The following is a 16,166-nucleotide window of genomic DNA, read 5'->3' on the forward strand; positions in this document are numbered from 1 at the left end:
CATTCACACATGGCCAAGCATTAGGCTACTAGCTCTAGGACCATTTTTCAAAGTCTACTCTCCCCTGTTTCACTACTATCCAAAAGTTTTCTTTTCTTTTTCTTGTGTTTATTTGAGAGAAAGAGAGAGAAATAACATGAGCAGGGGAGGGGCAAAGAGAAATAGAATCCCAAGCAGGCTCCACACTGTCAGCCCAGAGCCTAACGTGGGGCTTGAACTCACAAACCGTGAGATCATGACCTGAGCTGAAATCAAGAGTCAGACGTTTAACCAAGTGTCCAACTTTGGTTCAGGTCATGATCTCACAGTTCAAGCCCTATGTCGGGCTCTGTGCTGGCAGCTCAGAGCCTGGAGCCTGCTTAGGATTCTGTGTCTTCCTCTCTCTCTGCCTCTCCCTTGCTCGCATTCTGTCTCTCTCCTGCTCCCCAAAATAATAAACATCAAAAACAAAGAACAAAAAACCTTTTCTAATGATGAGGCAGAGAGACTTTTTAAAACAACAGTGTGAAGCATCAGTCTATTCTCAAATAACACTAGCATGCAACTGAAAACAGCTTGAACCCCAGAACTTGAATAGATGCCATGCTTACAGACTGATGTTTGCAGCCTGTTCAACACTCCATGTCAGACATCAAACATCCAAAAACGCATATACTGAAAGGCACTCTTGCTACCCTGAACCAAAAAAATCATGGCCTTCTCCTACTTTTCTATTTCTTTCTTTTTTTAATGTTTATTTATTTTTTGAGAGAGAGAGAGAGAGAGAGAGAGAGAGAGCAGGCAAGGGAGGTGCAAAGAGAGGGAGACACAGAATCTGAAGCAGGCTCCAGGCTCTGAGCTGTCAGCACAAAGCCCAACGTGGGGCTCAAACTCACAAACCGTGAGATGATGACCTGCGCTGAAGTCGAACGCTTAACCCACTGAGCCACCCAGGCACCCCTTAGTTTTTTATTTCTGATTTATCAAAAAACTTCAGCAAGTTAAAACAATCCAAATGTATTATCTTATGGTTCTAAAGGTCAGAAATACGATACAGTTCCTGGGCTAGAGTCAAGACGTTGGCAGGGCTGCATTTCTTTTTGAAGGCTCCAGGGTTGAATCTGTTTCCTTACCTTTTCCCATTTCTAGAGGCTGCCCGTGTCCCTCAAGCCCTTCCTCCATCTTGAAAACCGGCGAGAGGAATTCAAGTCCCTTTAATGCTGAAATGTCTCTGGTTTTCTGCAGGTGAGGATGCTTTTCTGCTTTCAAGCACTCCTGTGAGTAGATTGTATTCACCTAGATAACCCAGACTAATCTCCCCATCCAAAAGTCCTTAACTTTAATCATATCTGCAAAGTCCCTCTTGCCATGCAAGATACATTCACACATTGCAGGGATTGGAATATGGGCATCTTTAGGGGCTGTTATTTTGCCACCACAGGCCTCTGTACAGAAATATGCCAGGCTTCTGGTTTACACTGTATGTCTTAGTCAGTTACACTTTGTATGCTGTAACAAAGTACCATAGACTGCATGGCTTATAAATAGCAGAAATCTATTTCTCACGGTTCTGGAAGCTATAAGTCTGAGAGGAATGTTGGCAGCCTGATCAGGTTCTAGTCAAGCCCCTCTTCCAAGTTGCAGACTGTCAATTTCTTTCTTTTTCTTTTCTTTCCCTTTCTTTTCTCTTTTCAGACTATCAATTTTGTATTGTATCCTCACATGATAGAGAGCAGAATGAGAGGAGGCAAGTGCTCTCGTGTCTTTTTATAAGGGCACCAAGCCCATTCAAGAAGGCCCCCACTCTCATGACCTAATTACCTCCCAAAGGCCCCACCTTTTTTTTTTTATGTTTTTAAAATTTTTTTTAAAGTTTCTTTATTTTTGAGAGAGAGACAGAGCATGAATGAGGGAGGTGCAGAGAGAGAGGGAGACACAGTATCCAAAGCAGGCTCCAGGCTCCGATCTGTCAGCACAGAGCCCAGTGCAGGGCTCGAACTCACGGACTGTGAGATCAAGACCTGAGCCGAAGTCGGACGCTTACCCAACTGAGCCACCTGGGCGCACTTTATGTTTTATTTTTATTTTTATTTTTATTATATATAGAGAGAGAGTGTGCAAGTGGGGGAGAAGGACAGAAGGAGAAAGAGAGAGAATCTCAAGCAAGCTCCGTGCTCAGCGCAGAGCCTGACACGGGACGGGGTTTGATCCCAAGACACTGAGATCAAGACCTGAGCAGAAACTAAGAGTCCTATGCTCATTCGACTGAGCCACCCAGGTGCCTCCCCAAAAGGCCCCACTTTTAAATATGAACACACTAGGAGTTAGGATTTCAATGTATGAATTTGAAGGGACATAAACATCCAGTCCATATCACCATAATATGATCTCTTAGTGCTCCCATTTTACCAAACAGAGATAATTCAATGTTTATGAGGTTACTGAAGTCGACTCTCATCAGCTGTTACTATTCAGAGATTTTAAATCATGCACAGCCCTGTTGTTTTGATGACAAGTTTGTGGCCCTTCTCTCGTTACAACCTGGGAAATTTCCGATCATGTGTTGGGACGTTCATGATGTGATCCGAAAGGAAGAGGGGTTTGCATTTATGAAGTTTCTACTCTTGAAAGAGACTCATCTTTATGAACTATATCACACGGATGCCTTTGCCCTCTGCCAGAAGGTTGGCTTTGGTCAATGGTCTGCACTAGCAGATCAGAGGGTATGATAAGAACTCAGGGAACGTGTTCTGTCAGTCCCCATCCCTTTGGGCCCCAGTTTGGCTGTACCTGCTTTCCTCTATCTAAGATTACAGATTTTTTTTAAGTTTATTTATTTTGAGAGAGACAGAGAACGTGAGTGGGGGAGGGGCAGAGGGGCAGTGTAGGGCCTAAGGCAGGGCTCCATCCCATGAACTGTGAGATCACGACCTGAGCTGAAATCAGGAGTCAGATGCCCAACTGACGGCAAGCCATCCAGATGCCTCTATTGGCTATGTCCTCTCCCATGGCTATGGATCACTCCGGGTTTCAGGAAGTGTTCCTTCTCCTTGGTCCTGGAGGCTAGAGGTTGTGATGACCCCCGTTGTTGCTGGCCCATGCACGCTTCACCAGTCCTTGCTGATACTGCTTATTCCTGCCCATAACTTGCCAAACACTTGCTTCATTAAACTCTCCTCAATTATCTTGTTTATGTGTGCCGACCATCTCTTGCTGGCACCCTGTCTGACACACCTGGATGTGTCAGCATCTCGTGATCTTGGGCAAGTTACCTAACCTTCTCTAACCTCAGTATTCTCATATGCAAAATGGAGATTAAAATAGCTACCTCCTGTGATAGTGGTGACAACGAAATTATTTAATTCATGTACAGCTTAACTTAACACAGTGTTTGGCACATAGTGAACACTTAAGTGTATTTTTGTCAAAATAAAGGAAATGAATTTTCTGAGGAACCGAAAGCTCCATCTGGATCCAAATGTTCCACCACATCATTTCTTAAAAAGTACTTTTGGCTCCAGTGAAAAAACATTATTTTCAGCAAGTATTAAACTAAGGTCCTTGGATTTACCAATAACTAATTGTTAATGATGTTGCTGAAGGTACCCACCCAAACAGTCCTCACATCCTAGGGATGTCCAAGTTCAAGTATCTTTATAATTTGATGTTTCTGGAATTTTCCAGTATGACACTGAGACTCTGCTTTCTAGTTTTCTGGATATAGAACAATTTAAATCATGTAAGCAGAGAACTGTTAGAGTAGAATAGGTAATATTTAGGATATAAAAGTCTGTCTATAAATCAGCTCAGACTCACTAACTGCTTCTCAGCTTAGTACTCTAAGAATATAAATGTAGAATTTCTAAGAGGACATTCAACTTTTTAAAGGCGATGCTTATCATGGAATCAGGAAAAGGATGAAATGCAAAAAAACTACAAGAAGTCCCTCAGAATTTTGGTACATGCAGACTCAAGTTGAGAGAGACAGGGACAGAGAGATTTTGAATTGGAACTTCCCATGTTACCTTTCCAGATATGGATGAAAAAACTTTTAACAGCTGGCATCAGACTCTTTAGGCAGTATTGCTGTTTTTGGTTTAAGACTATACTCTGAAAGATCATGTTCAGAGAGAAAATGAGGCCCTGAAGGTATGATCTATATTAACTGCTCTGAATAAAAAAGAACAGCAATTTGGTGGCGAGAGAAAGCAAGAGAATGGAGGGAGCAAAGGTGTGGGTGGGAGACGCATGAGGAAAATCCACAATGGGTGGCTACAGAATACAAAATTTCAGTTTGCCTTGCTGTGATTGAACCACTCTGTCTCCCAATATCTTTGGTAAAGCTTGCCACACACCCAAATGCCTCATCTGTGTGATTTTCTTAAGAAGAAAGTGGGGCTATAGTCCACATTGGGAAAGAGAAATGGGGGATACATCAGAGAAAGAGGAGTGGGGGTAGGAAGGTCAGACAAAATGACACTAACAGGTCAGCAGAAGTGGGAATTGCAAGAAGATCTATCCATAGAAACATGAGCTCCAAACCTTGGTGAAAATATCAGGGAGAGCATTAGACTTCTCATAGGACAGAGAACAAAGAATTTAAACCCACTTTATTTAAATCAGAAAGGGCAAGATTACCTCAGCTGATATCTGAATTATAATTTGTCAGGGATCCAAGTGAAAAATAGAAATTTGAAATTAGACCCACTGGTGTCAATCTGTTAGGACAATAAATATTTTGACTGCTAGTATTTTCTAGACCCTTTATTTCAATAGTTCTTGCTGAATCTATACTAAAAACAGAGTAAGAATTTCAAGCCTATTAAAAGGTTAGTCAAATTTTTTTCTTTGATAAAAGACAGCCATTGCTAAAACACTGTATCAACTGCTGGGCAAATGCAGTTCATGGCATTGTATTTAATCATGTGAATACTTTAAAACGTCTTTTTTGGTTAGTTAGTTATTAACTGTCAAGCATTTATTGACTTCCAAATCTATGCTAGCACATGCAATGACTACAAACCATTGTCTTATCCTGTGATAGCTCACTATTTAGGGGTTAACTATGAAATACTGGATGACATCAGTGTTCACTATTCAAGATCACTGTTTTCAAGAAAATAGAAAGGCACGTGCCCACCCTACACATGCACAGACACACACACACACCCTCTAATTTTGGGAGTCTACAGGTTTTTCCAGTGATCTCTAACCCCATGGAGTTTGCATTGATTATAACAGTTGCTTAACTTTTACAATTTATAATGATCGTAGCCTCTTTGACAGTTTTTGTGGAGCTTAAGACTTTCGCCCAGGGCTTATGACTTCACACGTTTCTCTGAGCCTAGAAAAGCCGTTTTTTCTAGGTCAGTGTCTATCAAAGAACCCAGATTCTGTTGGACCACCTCCGGTGGAAGTGTTGATGTTTGGAAGACTTTCCATACTTACCTCTTAGCTTGTGTAAAAGGTGTAAAAATCGAATATGTCCTTGTTTAGCAAGACAACTGACTGAGCAATTTAACAAGAGAGTTTCTCCAACATAAGGGAGATCTTTAATGGTGAGAATAAATTTTTGATTCTCATTCATCATGTTCCCTTGGTTTCATTATATGAAAGTCCCTCATACTTATCACCTACTTTTCTGAAAATCAGTGTGCCCAGAGGAGTTACAGATATGTAAAGAGACAAAGCAAGCAAGTTCCAAATATATACATATTTGGAGTAACTTACTAGTGATGTTTAATTTTATGTGTCAATTTGGCTAGGCCACAGTGCCTAGATTTTGGTCAAACATTATCCCAGATGTTTCCATGAAGGTGTCTTTTGGATGAGATTAACATTTAAACTGATAGACTTTGAGTAAAGCACATTACCCTTCATAGTGTGGGAGAGCCCACCTCAGATGAATCAGATAAAAACATTAATAGAACAAAGACTGACCTCCCCTAGCAAGAATGAATTCTGCCAGCTGCCTTTGGAGTCAAACTACAACTCTTCCCTGAGTCTTCTGCCTACTGACTTTACCCATCAGATTTTGGACTTGTCAAACTTTTACAACCACATGAGCCAATTCCTCAAAATAAGTTATCTGTCTGTCTTTGTCTCTCTGTCTCTCTCTCTCTTTCTCTCTGTTTCTCTCTTGACAGATAAATAGACATAGATATAGATACAGACCTATAGATATAGATATACGATCTATATATCCTGTTGGTTCTGTTTCTTTGGAGAACACTAATATACTACCAAAGTCATTTTTATAATTTAGTAGAAGTAACACCCATAACAACAGGTTTCAGTCAAGTATTCACACTTATCTTGCAGGATTATTCTAGAGAAAAATGCACATTGTAGATTGTTGTAGATTAATTTTTAAAGTATTCCAGGTAATTCTAGTTTCAGCTCAATCTCCTGAAGCAAAGGTTGCAGCTCTAAACAATTGCACGAGGCAGTACTCATGCAACCAATATTTGGGAAGTGCCTATTTTATGCAAAACACTGTTCACTTTAAGTGCTGAGGACAAAGAAGTGAATTAAGGAGACAAAAATCCCGGGGCGCCTGGGTGGCTCAGTCGGTTAAGCATCTAACTTTGGCTCAGGTCATGATCTCATGGTCCGTGAGTTCAAGCCCCACATCAGGCTCTGTGCTGACAGCTCGGAGCCTGGAGCCTGCTTCAGATTCTGTGTCTCCCTCTCTCTCTGCCCCTTCCCCTTCATGCTCTGTCTCTCTCTGTCTCAAAAATAAATAAACATTAAAAAATATATTTTTTAAAAAAAGAGACAAAAATCCCCGTTCTCATGGAGTTTGTATCCTAGTGGAAGGGGATAGATGACAAATGAATTTATATTAGTCAGACGGTGATGAGGATAAAGAAACTAAAACAGTCACTCTGCTTGAGGGTGGAAAGTGAGGAGATAACTGTGTTTGTGTGATTTCATATAGGGTGTTTGGAGTAAGTGACATTTCAGCAAAGACCTAGATGTAATGAAAGAGAGAATCATGGAGATTTATGAATAGGAAGGGTTCTAGGCACCAAGAACAGCCAGGGCAAAGGCTGTGGGGCAGAAATGAGTTCAGGGCACTAGGGAAAAACAGGAGGGCAGTATATCTAAAGAGGAGTGAGTGAGGGAGAGTGGTAGGGGATGAGGTCAGAGTAATTCCCATGACTTGACTGTGTACGCCCCAACAGAAACTGGAGAGAAGTCTGTGGACACAGTCTTGGGACACTCTGGTGGCTGGAGGTCGGAAAAGGAATTGCTTGGAGTCAAGGAGACTGAGGAGGACTAGCCAGAGAGGCAGAAGAGAAACCCAAAGTGGAGTCTTGAAGGAAGTGCTTCAGATAAGGGGGAGTGATTGAAACAGGTCAAGTAAAATGAGGACTGGGAATTAATCATTGGATCTATCCGTGTAAAGATTGATTATAATCTTGCTAATGGGAATTTGAGCACAATAGAGGAAATTAAAGCCTAATTAGAGTCTGTTCGAGAATGACTTAGAGGAATGAAAGAGCAGACAAAAATACTGGCAACTCTTTTCACAGTTTTGAGGTAAAAGGGAGCAAAGAATGAAGTTCTAGAGATGTTAGCTAGAAAGGGATACAGGAGGGGTTTCAAAAATGTTTTTTTGGGGGGGCACCTGGGTGGCTCAGTCAGTCGAGCGTCCGACTTCAGCTCAGTACATTATCTCACAGCTTGTGAGTTGGAGCCCGGCGTCAGGCTCTGTGCTGACAGCGTGGAGCCTGGAGCCTGCTTCGGGTTCTCTGCCTCCCTCTCTCTCTCTGCCCATCCCCTGCTCACATTCTGTCTCTCTCCAAAATAAATAAACATTAAAAAGATAAATAAAAATAAAAATAAAATAAAAATGTTTTGGGGTTTTTAATTTTTATCAGGTTATAAATTCACTGACATGCCTGTAACCTAATGGGAATGATCCAAGAAGGGGGCGGAGGGGTGTCCACTGGTAAGGCAGGGTTTGAGGGAACAGAATCAGGGCACAGAGTTGAATTAGATAGGAAAAAGGGCAAAGTTTGGAGTATAGATGCAAATAGGCTTGTTAGATTTAGTAATGGGAATGTGGAGAAACTCTCCTTTGGCCAATTTATTTCAATGAAATAAAAGCCACAAGTGAAGATAGGAGAAGAGATGTTAAATGCCAGAAACTTTCTTTTCTGACAGTGGTTCTCTATTTTCCTCAGTTGAGTTTAAGGAATTGTAAGTGGGAGACTTTCTATCTTATCCTCTGCAAGCAGAAGATATTTACAATTGAGGACATCTTTGAATTTATTTTTTGAAAGAGATTGACTGAGAACACCTGCCAGCTCTCTCCTTGCTTAACCTGCCACTCCACTGCTCCAGGTACCAGGGTCTGCTCAGCTACATTACTAATGACAATGTAACTTAAGACTTATCTAGACTTCTGTGTAGGTTTAGATAAGAACTTATGAATGAAACTGTGTTTTAGGTATTGCACTGGCTCTTGTTACTTGTTTCTTGTTCTCAGAAGAGTATCTAATCCCCACCTGCTTAGAATTATTATTAAACACTGATTTTTAAAAACTCACTCCTGGAAATGAGGGTGACAGAAATGGGTGATGGGGATCAAGAGATACAAACTTTCAGTTATAAAATAAAAGGCATGGGGATATAATATACAGAAGGGGAAACACAGTCAATAATATTATATTCATTTTGTGTGGTGGTAGATGGTAACCGGGCTTACTCTAGTGATCAGTTCACAATGTATGCAAACGTCGAATCACTATGTTGAACAAATGAAAATAAGGGAATATTGTATATCAATTACACTTCAATAAAAAAAAATCTATTCGTTGTGACAACTTACAAGGCAAATACAAGTAGCTACTAAGTACACACCACATGCATGGGACATATCTTTTTTTTAAAAATTATAGGTGACATACAGTGTTAAATAGCTTCAGGTGTACAACATAGTGATTCAGAAATTCTATACATTATTCAGTGCTCACCACAATAAGTATAGTCACCATCTGTCACCATACAATGTTATTACAGTATTGTTGACTATATTCCCTATCCTGTACTTTTCATCTCTGTGACTTCTTTACTTTACAACTGTATCTTTGTATATACCTTAATCCCTTTCACCTATATCATCCATTCCTCCCACTCCCTGCCCTCTGGCAAGCACCAGTTTGTTCTCAATATTTGAGTCCATTTCTTTGCTCTTTTTTTTTTTTTTTTTTTGCTTTTTAGATTCAATACTTAAGTGAAATCATATGGTATTTGTCTTTCTCAGTCTGACTTATTTTGATTAGCATAATACCCTCTAGGTCCATCTACACTGTCAAAATGGCAAGAAGTCATTCTCTTTTATGACTGAGTAATATTCCATTGTGCATGTATGTATATATATATACATATATGTCTTTATCCACTCATCTATCAATGGGCACTTGGATTGTTTCCATATCTTGGCTAATGTAAATCATGTTGAAATAAGTATGAGGATGCACATATCTTTGTGAATTAGTGTTTTTGTTTTCTTCCCAGTAGTGGAATTACTGGATCATATGGCATTTCTATTTTGAATATTTTGAGGAACCTTCTATACTGCTTACCAACATACAGTGGTTGTACCAATTTACATTCCCACAAACAGCGTGTGATGGTTCAGCATGGGACTGATCTTTTGTAAGATTCATGAACTAAAAGAAGCAGGAATCCTCTGACTCTCACGATTGTTGAAGGCCAACGTCTTAAAAATTTTCATAACCTTGCATTAGTTAATTCTGAGACATCCTTGCAAAAACATTCTACTTGATGAGTAGATTAAAATATTATTATGGCATAATATTTTGTTGTGACAGAGGGAGCTTTAAGGTTCAATGACAATATTTTTGTTTCTTGAAATACTCCTTTTTCCTTTGGAAATTCTGTATTGAATTCAGGGTGTTTTCTTTCCAGTGCTGTGCTGGTCCCACTACAACAAGAGTGAGAAAAGAGGGAGGAAGAAGAAAACTAACATTTAGCATCCCCTATCTGTCAGAGACTTTCCAGGGGTGATTTAAGTTTTAAAAAGTTATCACAAAATATACCTCGGAGTCGCCATTTTGCAAATTAGGAAACTAGTATAATAAAAGTAACCCTAAGCCGCTTGGCATCGTGGAGAGTTGTTAATTAATTATAGTGCCTCAGAAAATTTTGGAAATGAAACATTGTCGAATTTTGCTGCAACATGCCATGAGCTCTGGTGCATAGAAAATCTACCCACGGTGGCTTGGCCTGGCATCCTGGCTTTGAGATTGTCCCACTCCACCAGCCCGACTTAATCAAGGTCATTGACTGCTGTTCCTACCTTGCCAGTGTAAGAGGCTGCTCCAGATTAGTATTATCAGCAAATTTACTGAACTTCCGCTCCCTTCCATCACCCTGTGGATAACTCTGGCCCACAGCTAGCCCTTATGGATGGACACCACTTGACAAATGTCCTCGGAATGACAAGAAGTCACTGATAGCTACTCTTTGATTGCAACTCTTCAGCCACTTGACAGCGCTGTGATCCAAGCTGTGTGTTAACAGCTTGTTGGAAAAAAAATGTCATGTGAAATGGGATCAACAGCCTGACTAAAGTCTGGATATATATTATCTATTGCCTCTCCTTTGTCCGTGTGTCAAAGAAAGACATTAAAGTTCCTGGCTCCTTCCTACAGATATATTGGTGGCTACCTGACCACTCTCATTTTGCAGATTTGCCAGTCCATGGAGTCTTTGTATCTTGTTCAGGTTGAGGGCTTTGCATCTCAACTAACAAGCATCCCTAATACCACCGTCTAGAAACCTTCAGACACTTCAGATTGTCTTTCCTTAGATTTTATTCTGACTCTACAAGGTAGAGGGATATGCTTTTTAGGGTCCAGGAAGTAGTAAAAATATTCTCTTTGTCCATTCACAAACGCCATATTTAAGCTCACGTCTAACATGTAACTACTAGCCACTAGATAAGGTTGTCTTTAAATTCCAGTTCTGACTGCAATAAAGAGGTGTTATTATTTGTTGGAAATTAGCTGACTTTGTGAGATAAGGAGCACTTGGTTGCAAGTGTATGTGTGTGTGTGTGAAGGACGATGCCGAGGAAAGAAGGAGACAGGCTTTTTCAAGGAAAAGTGAATTCTTTCCTACTACTATGCCTTGTTTCCTTCCCTAAAATAAACTTGTAGAGAATTTTCCTCTAATTTTTTTGTATTGCCAACGAGGGCAATTCAATCCATAGAATAGAAAACTAAACTTAATGCACTTACATTCTGAATGATGGATTGGGTTTTGTATGTTTTCTATCATTCCCAGTGACAAGTCGTCTCTTTTCCCTGGCATCACTTCCCACATTCTTACCACCAACTCTTTTGGTATACTAATCAGTGTCCTCCCGTTCTTGGTGGAGATAATTAGGCTTTGGGTTTGATGCTGAACTTACCCATTTGTATCTCATATTTCTCATCATGCTGTTCTCACTTCTGAGAAGAGGATAGAACATGGCTGATAAACATATGGCATTCCTCCTCCATGAATACAGCAGACATTTAAAAAAAATCAACCATAGCATTCTTTCTTCCTGAGACTAGCTCAGGGGTCTTCCCAATATAATACCCTAGACCAGGGATCATCAAACATTTTCTGTAAAAGACCAGGCAATAAATAGTTTAGGTTTGTTTTTTTTGTTTTTTTTTGTTTTTTTTGTTTTTTTTTTTTTTTTATGTTTATTTTTGAGACAGAGACAGAGACAGAGACAGAGTGTGAGCGGGGGAGGGCCAGAGAGAGAGTGGGAGACACAGAATCTGAAACAGGTTCCAGGCTCCAAGCTGTCAGCACAGAGCGCAACAAGGGGCTCCAACCCATGAGCCATGAGATCATGACCTGAGCCAAAGTTGGATGCTCAACCGACTGAGCCACCCAGATGCCCCAATAGTTTAGGTTTTGTGGACCATACAGTCTTTGTTGCAACTACTCAACTCTGCCATTGTAGGGTGAAAACAGTCACAGATAATGTGGAATGAAGGAGCATGGCTGTGTTCCAACAAAATGTTATTTACAAAAATAGGTGGCTGGCTGGATTTAGCCCATGGACTATAATCTATAGTTTGACAGTGATAGTTTGCAGATCCTTGCTCTAAATATCTATCACCAACCAAAGCTGCCATCTGAAGATGGAACCTACCCAATGTTCTTGGGCTGAAATACAAGATGCTACAATTCTTCAGTGTTGACTCTATGAACATATTGATTTCCACCCAAGGAACTGATTTAACCTAGTTTGGGACCCTCTGCTCTGGGTATCTTGATGGGAAAAGTCACTTTGGGGCCCAGGAAAGCAAGTTTAAGGCCCGACCGACCCACTTTCATCCTCTTTAACTTTATCAGTGGTGGGGCTAAAATGGAAATTCTATACATTCTTTTTTCAAACATGCAGGAAGAAAATGACATGAAATACCTCAGTCATTGCCTTAGAATAGGTACTATTATATATAGCACTTCACACACCAAAAGCTTTCTCCCCTCTCCCGTGGATTAAAAAGAAACAAACAAACAAAAACAAAACAAAACAAAAAACCAAAATCAAAACCAAAACCAAAACCAAAACAAACAAACAAAAAACAACCAAAGAAATCAAATTACATTATAATGGGGGTCAGATGAATTGAAATTCAACTGCACCCTAGCAACCATCAATCATATCTCAACTATTTATGAGACTTAAAATGTGCAGAAGTAGTTTAAACTATCCTATTCCTGATTCTTACGGGCTGAGTCCTTAGCCAAATGGACCATCTAAGTGAAGGTAAATGGGGCTTTGAAAGCCTAATGGGACATTTCATTCAAAAATAAAATATAAAATAAAATAAAATAAAATAAAATAAAATAAAATAAATAATTTTTCTCAGAAGAGTATTGCTTGAATGAAATATCTCTTATTGTCTTTTAGCAAGAATAATTAGCAAACCTCTTAGACCTGTTAAATGTTATTACATAATACGCCTTATATTTTGAATAGAAAACTTCTGTGATTTAAATGATAGGGTGCTAACATGGGCTCTCTCTTAGGAAGTTGTTTTTCTCTTCTCTTAGGCTGGCACTTAGCATCTACATGCATTTCATTCTTCTCCTGCCATCACTTCCAGCAGAGACCATAAATGTCCTCTTCTTAGATTATTATCCAGAAGAAAAAGCACAAAATACTTCATTTGATCCTTTCAAGCCAGACATTATGTGAAAAGACAAAAATTCTATTTTTATATCTACTCATTACACTCAAACTCTCTTTAATGTAGTTTTAACAATTTGGACAATAAAATCTCATTAATTTGTACTCCATCACTTTGGAATTGGAGATAATTTGGGCAAGGCTAGCTTAAAGATGATCTGTTCAATATTTATGGGAAAATAAAATTATTCATGCTGATGATTAATGCAAATAGCTTACCAAAGCAAGCTAAAAGTTCAACTGAGATTATTAAAGTCTATACTCATTGGTAGGCTTTCAAGACCCTCTCTAAACTAGTCAGAACATAGCGCTCCAGCTTCACACCCCAATTCCATGTAGCTTCTGCCATAGCCAAAGCCAAACATCATCCTGTATTTTCCTTTTTTTTTTTTTTACACCCTACCTGTACTTTCCTCTAATGGGAATGCCCTTGTCTTCTTCCTCTAGCTCTACTTTTCAAAATCCTATTCATCTTTTAAAAGCCAAACTGAAATATCACCAGTATTGTGAAGCTTTCGCAATACTGCAACCAAGATGAACTCTTCCAACATTTTGGGACATGGCAGTATGTGGTATGTTGGTACGTTGGTCTACATGTGTGCCTGAATCACTGACAGTGACTTCACATATGTGTACAAACAGCTGACTACTTGATTATGCTTTTTTAAAGTCATGTCTGAGGATTTACATATTGATATAGATATTTTCTCTTCAATCATTTTTCTTTTATTTATACACTATTTTACTGTTGGGTCATTGTCTTAAAGTTTTAAAAGTATGTATATATGTAGGTCAAATTATTCATAAGTTTTCAGTGTAGTCAAGAGACGTTACAAATTTTTTACGTAAAAAGAATGTGTCATATTTGATAAGGTTGAGAATATCTGAAAGAGCTTATGGAAAGATCTGTTCCCCTTTCATTAATTTCTCTTTCAAAGAACTATACTACCAATGACTCATTTGCCCAAGCCAGAAATTTTAGCAACATCATAAATTCCTCCTTCCACCTCCTCTCCCAATCCAATCAATTGCTAAGACTTGTTGATTCCACCTCCGAGGAGTCCTATCATCTCCAGGCCTACAACCACAACTGCTATGGCTCATCAGAGTCTTATTATATGTGAACTAGATGATTTTCACTTTACCCAGTTTTCTGAGGATTTTTTTAGACATGTAAATCTGATTATGTTATATTCTCATTCAAAAATGTTAGCTATTCCCTATGCACACAGAATAAATAGCCTCTGAGCATGATAAAGAAGGCCTTTCATGATCTGGCCCCACATCCATATCTAGCATCCCCTCCTATCGAGTCTCATTTCCTCTCACTGCTACAGTTCTCACCTTACATTTTCCATTCCAGCAACATAAACTACATTTTCATTCCAGCCCACCTTGAGCTTACAGCCCTCAAGGACTTTGCACATGTTACTTCCTCTCCTTTGGATGCCACCTGGAAAACTCTTCTCTAAAAACATCCCCGACTTCCTAAGGAACATTGTGTTTTTTTCGTCTTTGTTGATTGAAGGTAATAGACCTCTTTGCATCTGTACATCCATAGACAGTAAGCTCATTAACAGCAGCAGTATCTTTGCACTATAGCCTCAGACTTAGCACAGTGCCTAACAATAAATGTTTACGGAACAAATGAATAAATGAATAAATGCATACATTTTACTTTCACTTGAATATCTTATTTTGTATGTTTGAAGTAATCAGTGCTATCTGAATAATCTTTATTCGAGTAACCCTACTACCCAGTTAGATCTTACTTTCTGGGTCTTTTCTAATCCTGCTCTTCTTAACAGTTTCACTAAGTTTGCTCTATTTCCTTCCATTTTGCCATCTTCCCATTGATGGTACTTTTTCCTTTTGCACTTGTGGTCTTATTAAGTTAATAAATGACTGAGTTTTGTTTCTACAGCTTAGTTTACCTCATATAAAACACTAACTACCTGCTTTAATATGAACCACACTTGCTAAAAATCTTTCCTTCTATTTTAGCAGATTTAAGTTTAAAAGAGCGTCTCAAGCTTCTAGAAAACATAGAAGTCTCTACCTGGGTAATTTTATACCAGATTTACAGAGACAACACAGTCAAATGTATATATGTAACAGTCATGACGATATTGTTTGTAATAATAAACAAAGGGATAGAGAAAAATGAGTTAAACTTTAGTGTATATATTTAATGCAATACTCTGCAGCAGTTTCAAAGAATGAGGTAGAGTTCTATATGCTCTATAGAGATATTGGATTATATTAAGTTAAAAAGATGAAGAACAGTAAACATAGTATGTGATTCACTTTCTATGCATCATACAAAGTATATGCATATACATGCTAACATTTTTCTGGGGGATAACAAGAAACTTACAGTGGTTATTTAGGAAAAAGGGAGTGTGTTTGTGTGTGTGTGTGTGTGTGTGTGTGTGTTGATGAGGTGATGGCAAGGGAGGCTTTACCTCTAACTTTCTGTTTTACCTGAGTTCTTTAACACACATTTTTATGTTTATGAAAAGAGTAGAATTATGGGACATTTTTACTTTCTTATACTTTCTTGTATTAAAAGTATATATATAATTTATATTAAGAATGAATATTCACAAGTGCTTCTCAAACTTTATTGCACACCAGAATTACTTAAAGTGCTTTTTATTTATTTTTTTTTAAATCTTTTTTTAATGTTTATTTATTTTTGAGAGAGAGAGAGAGAGTGGGAAGGGGGCAGAGAGAGAGGGAGACACAGAATCTGAAGCAGGCTCCAGGCTCCGAGCTGTCAGCCCAGAGCCCGATGCGGGGCTCGAACTCACAAACCGCGAGATCATGACCTGAGCTGAAGTCAGACGCTCAACCGACTGAGCCACTCAGGCACCCCTAAAGTGCTTTTTAAAAAGCAAATTCCAGGGGTGCCTGGGTGGCGCAGTTGGTTAAGCGTCCGACTTCATCCAGG

This window comes from Herpailurus yagouaroundi, unplaced genomic scaffold (assembly GCF_014898765.1).
Source record: "Herpailurus yagouaroundi ecotype Mexico unplaced genomic scaffold, PumYag 100, whole genome shotgun sequence".
Lineage (NCBI taxonomy): Eukaryota > Metazoa > Chordata > Mammalia > Carnivora > Felidae > Herpailurus > Herpailurus yagouaroundi.